Source organism: Magnolia sinica, chromosome 18 (assembly GCF_029962835.1).
Source record: "Magnolia sinica isolate HGM2019 chromosome 18, MsV1, whole genome shotgun sequence".
Taxonomy (NCBI): domain Eukaryota; kingdom Viridiplantae; phylum Streptophyta; class Magnoliopsida; order Magnoliales; family Magnoliaceae; genus Magnolia; species Magnolia sinica.
The window spans coordinates 23,857,634-23,863,282 of record NC_080590.1 but is presented as its reverse complement, the minus strand read 5'-3'; the positions used below and the strand labels follow the sequence as shown (position 1 = coordinate 23,863,282).

The 5,649-nt window shown below is 41.4% G+C and overlaps 1 non-coding gene across 1 annotated transcript; it reads left to right on the top strand.

The window, feature by feature from the left end:
* Positions 1-4,770: 4,770 nt before the first annotated feature.
* On the top strand, positions 4,771-4,877 carry LOC131234144 (small nucleolar RNA R71). Its single transcript, XR_009165553.1, has one exon. It is a non-coding gene; the product is annotated as a small nucleolar RNA R71 (small nucleolar RNA).
* The last annotated feature ends 772 nt before the right edge of the window (positions 4,878-5,649 follow it).

Sequence of the window (5,649 nt, the reverse complement as noted above, 5' to 3'; positions counted from 1 at the left end):
AGCATAAAGGAAACTACCCTAGTCCTATGAAATCAGGAAACCTACCTATACCTCCATCAGATTAGGAGATCAATCCTGGTAAACAGGATCAGTCAGAGGTATGGACATGTCCTCTGAATCAAATTTCTCGACAAATGGCTTTAAGCGATATCTATTTACTTCAAACTCCTTACCATTGTCAGGATCTCTTATTTCAACGGCCCCATGAGGATACGCAGTGACCACAATGTAAGGGCCAGTCCAACGAGATCGAAGCTTACCTGGAAAGAGATGTAATCGAGAATTATACAAAAGGACTTTTTGACCAGGTGTGAATGAATTCCGTAGAATACATTGGTCATGAAACGCCTTCATTCTGTCTTTGTAAATTCTCGATTTCTCGTACGCATCATTCCGGATTTCTTCAAGTTCATTTAATTGAAGTTTACGTAGCGAGCCAGCGTTGTCCAGATTGAAATTCAGATTTTTGATCGCCCAGTACGCTTTATGTTCCAACTCCACAAGCAAGTGACAAGCTTTCCCATAGACAAGTCTAAAGGGAGACGTTTCAATAGGGGTTTTAAAAGCAGTACGGTATGCCAATAAGGCATCGATCAATCGGATTGACCAATCCTTAAGATCAGGGTTAACTGTTTTCTCTAGGATATGTTTGATCTCCCTATTGGAAATCTCAGCTTGTCCACTTGTCTGTGGATGGTATGGGGTGCTCACCTTATGAGAGATATCGTACTTCTTCATTAAGCTCTCGAATGATCTATTACAAAAGTGTGAGCCCCCATCACTAATGATGGCTCGAGGTATCCCGAACCGCAAAAGGATGTTCTCTTTTAAGAATTTAATGACCGTGCGATGGTCATTATTTCAGCACGGAATTGCTTCGACCCATTTAGTGATATAATCTACGGCAAGCAAAATATAAAAATTTCCAAATGATTGGGGGAATGGTCCCATGAAATCGATGCCCCAGCAGTCAAATGCCTCGATGATAAGAATGGGATTCAAGGGCATCATATTTCGACGAGACAACGCTCCCAATTTCTGACAACGCTCACAAGCCTTGCAAAACTCATGAGTGTCCCTAAACATAGTGGGCCAATAAAAGCCACACTGTAAAATCTTGGCCGTGGTCTTTTTAGCAGAAAAGTGACCACCACAGGCCTGTGAATGATAGAAGGAGATGACACTCTGATACTCGTCATCTGGCACACATCTCCTTAGAATTTGGTCTGGGCAATATTTGAATAAATATGGATCGTCCTAGAAAAAGTTGTGCACCTTGGTAAAGAATTTCTTCTTATCTTGTGCAGTCCAATGCGTCGGTATGGAACCTGTGGCAAGATAATTGGCAATATCAGCAAACCAAGGTGAATGGGAGACTCTGAATAGTTGTTCATCAGGGAACATGTCATTGATATGGGTCACCTCAGAGGAATCAGAGGTATTAAGACGAGACGGATGATCAGCCACTACGTTCTCTACTCCCTTTTTATCTTTAATTTCTAAATCAAATTCCTGGAGTAGGAGGATCCATTGTATCAGGCGGGGCTTAGCATCATTCTTAAACAGAAGATACTTGAGCGCCGCATGATCAGTGTAAATAATGATCTTGGATTCAATCAAGACCGAAATTTGTCCAAAGCGAACACTACGGCCAAGAGTTCCTTTTCCGTTGTCGAGTAGTTCACTTGGGCAGGATTTAGAGTCTTACTCGCATAATGAATAACGTAGGGTTTCTTATCTTTTCTCTGGCCTAGAACCGCCCCAAGAGAATAATCAGATGCGTCGCACATAAGTTCAAAAGGAATGCCCCAGTCGGGTGGTTGTATGATGGGTGCACTAGTCAACATGCCCTTAAGCTTAGTGAAAGCTTCCTGGCATGGCTCAGTCCACTCGTATGGTGCATCCTTTTGAAGTAGATTACATAAAGGACGAGAGAGGATACTAAAGTCCTTTATGAATCGCCTGTAAAATCCTGCGTGTCCTAAGAAGGATCGCACGTCTCTAATGTTCTTGGGTAGAGGTAGGTTAGAGATAAGATCAATTTTTGCCTTATCCACCTTGATTCCTTTGGACGAGATAATATGTCCAAGGACAATTCCCTTATGAACCATGAAATGACACTTCTCCCAATTAAGTATCAAGTTCTTTTCTTCACATCTTTTCAGCACACATTTAAGATTCTTTAAGCACTCGCTGAAAGATGAACCGAAAACAGAGAAATCATCCATGAAGACCTCTAGATATTTTCCCACCATATCAGAAAAGATACTCATCATACATCGTTGAAAGGTGGCAGGGGCATTACATAATCCGAATGGCATCCTTCTGTAGGCAAAGGTGCCGTAGGGACATGTAAATGTAGTTTTTTTCTGGTCTTCAGGAGCGATTTCAATCTGATTGTAGCCTGAATACCCGTCAAGGAAACAGTAATAGGAATGACCAGTTAGCCTTTCCAAGATTTGATCAATGAAGGGCAAAGGAAAGTGATCCTTCCTCGTGACGATATTCAGCTTCCTGTAGTCAATGCACATTCTCTAACCAGTAGTAACTCTAGTTGGCACGAGTTCATTATTGGCATTGGCTACGATGGTGATCCCGGACTTCTTAGGAACCACCTGAGTTGGACTCACCCATTGATTATCGGATATAGGGTATATGATACTCACATCTAATAGTTTAAGAACCTTGGCCTTAACCACTTCCCTCATGTTTGGATTTAGTCTACGTTGTGATTGCCGAGAGGTCTTCGCATTATCCTCAAGATATATGTGGTGAGTACAAATTAAGGGGTCGATTCCCTTGAGGTCTGCTATCATCCATCCAAGGGCTCCCTTATGCTCAATGAGAGTAGATATGAGCATATTCTCCTGTTCTTTCTCCAGGTGGGCAGAGATCACCACCGGGTATGTCTCATCTTGACATAAATAGACATATTTCAAATTAGAGAGCAATGGTTTTATGTCAAGCTTTGGTGGCTTAAGGTTAGACGGTAGAGGCACTACATCAGTTTGAGGCAACTCTTCAAATTGTGGCCTCCACCGGTTAACTTCAAGTACCGGTGCAGTATCAAGAAAGGCACACGTCTCCCTAATCATGTCATCATCAAAATCATGGGAGTGGGTCAGACACGTCTCTAGAGGGTCAGAGGATAAGGTCAGAGGTGTCGTATCTTCCACTAAAGAATCAATCATGTTAATGTCATGAAAATCGTCATCATCCTCTAAGTTTCTGCCGTTATTGAAAAATATGTTTGACTCCAATGTCATATTCCCAAAGGACATAGTCATGACACCATTCCTGCAATTGATAATTGCATTTGAAGTGGCAAGGAATGGGCGACCAAGAATGACGGGAATCTGAGTGCTCACATTATTGATGGGTTCGGTGTCCAGGATGATAAAATCTATAGGGTAGTAAAATCTATCGACTTGGACCAATACATCCTCAATTATCTCTCTTGGTATACGAACAGAGCGATCAGCAAGTTGTAGTATGGTTAGGGTGGGTTTTAATTCACTCAAACCTAACTGTTTGTATACCGAGTAGGGAATCAGATTAATGCTCGCTCCTAAGTCAAGAAGTGCATGATCAATTCGATGGTCCCTGATTACACATGATATGGTTGGGCTACCGGGATCTTTGAATTTCTGTGGCACGTCTTGCTTTAGGATAACACTCACTTTCTCAGTCAAGAAGATCTTCTTTTGAATACTCTGTCGTCGTTTGGTCGTGCATAAATCTTTCAGGAATTTGGCATATGAAGGTATCTGTTTTACGACATCAAGTAGAGGAATGTTGACTTTTACTTGTTTCAACACCTCTAGGATATCCTGAGAATTAGATAGAGGTTTTGGTGCGACCAACCGTTGGGGAAATGGAGCAACTGACTTTTCTACAAGTTTCGGTTCTAATTTTTATGGGGCCTCACTAGATCCATTATTGTTGTCCTCTTCTGGTTCTTGAGGCTTTTTGGGCCTAACCGGAAGGGTTTTATCAATGATCTTTCTACTCCTAAGAGTGGTGATGGATCTAGCGTGCCCTATTTGATTTGAAGAGCTGGGATCACTTATCTCGTATTGCGGTTTAGGATTGGGGAGCGGTTGTGCAGGAAGCATCCCCTTTTCTATAGCCGTCATACCTGAATCCATCTTTTGCTTAAAGTCTCGCATTGCATGGGTCAGCTCTTGCATGGAATTTTGAACCGGTTCTTCTTGAGGTTTTCCCTGATTTGGATTTTGATTAAAGAAACTTTGAGGGGTAGTAGTTTGTCCATTTCTCCAACTAAAGTTTGGATGATTTTTCCAACCAGGATTGTACGTATTAGAGGTTGGTCCATTAAAAGGTCTTTGATAATTATTTACGGCATTGGATTGTCCATTCAACACTTCTCGAAAGGCGGGTATTGTAGGACAATTTTCAGTTGTATGAATGTTGCAATCACAGATGCCGCAAACACTTTCATTAACCTTATCCTTCTTTCTTTCCATGGCCTCAACTTTCCTTATGAGCGTAGTCACTTTACACTTGAGATCATCCTCTTCTTTCAAGAGATACAATCTACCTTTCTCCTTTAATTGAGTCGGCCTAGACGTGGTATTCGACTTTGGGTAATAGTCCCATGATTGTGTTTTTCCAGCAAGACTATCGAGGTAATCCCATACCTCATCAACATTTTTATTAATGAATTCTCCATTACACATTGTTTCGACCATTTGGCGCATGGAAGATGTCAGTCCATCGTAGAAAAAATTTGTAATGCGCCACGTTTCAAAGCCGTGTTGTGGGTATGAACTGACCAAATCCTTGAACCTTTCCCAACATTGGTAAAATGTTTCATCCTCCTTTTGGGTGAAGTTCATGATTGCTTTTCTAAGGGTAATCGTTTTATGATGTGGAAAAAATTTCTTTATAAATTCCCTTTGCATATCATTCCATGTGCCAATGGATCTAGGACGCAGTGAATGTAACCACGTCTTAGCCTTCTCTTTTAAGGAAAAAGGAAAGAGTCTCAGCCTGACTGTGTCCTCAGACACATTTTGAAAATATAAAGTGGCTCTGATCTCATCAAACTCTTTCAAATGTAGGTATGGTTCTTCAGATTCAAGCCTATGGAACTTAGGAAGGAGTTGGATAACCCTTGGCTTGATGTCCATATGTCCTGTATTTTCAGGAAAAATCATGCATGAGGGCATACTCACCCCCGCTGGTTGTAAATAATCTTGTAAAGTACATGGCGGGAGTGCTCGATACACTTCATTCTCATCCTGAATGTCCTCCACCCTAGGTTGGGGTAGAAGAGGTTGGTTTTCAGCCATCACTTCAATTAACTAAGGAAATTTTGAGTGGTGTCTAGTCCTGCGATGGACAGTCAACCCCTCAACCAATCCTCCTTCAGTCAAGAGACGTCGAGTGTTGTCACGGGCCCACTTGGGCATGAAATACTCGCAGCCCTCAATCAAATTCAAAACCTAATCCTAAGAAAGGAAAAGAAAATCTAGAAAGAAAGAGAGAGTTGGAAAGAAATTACTGAATTGAAGTCCCTAAGTTAAAGACCTGCAAAAGAAAACAAACAAGTCAGTTTCTAAAGAGAAGGTCTATAATTAGAAAATTCTTAAAAGGAAAGATAGAAGTAAACTAGTTTCTAAAAGA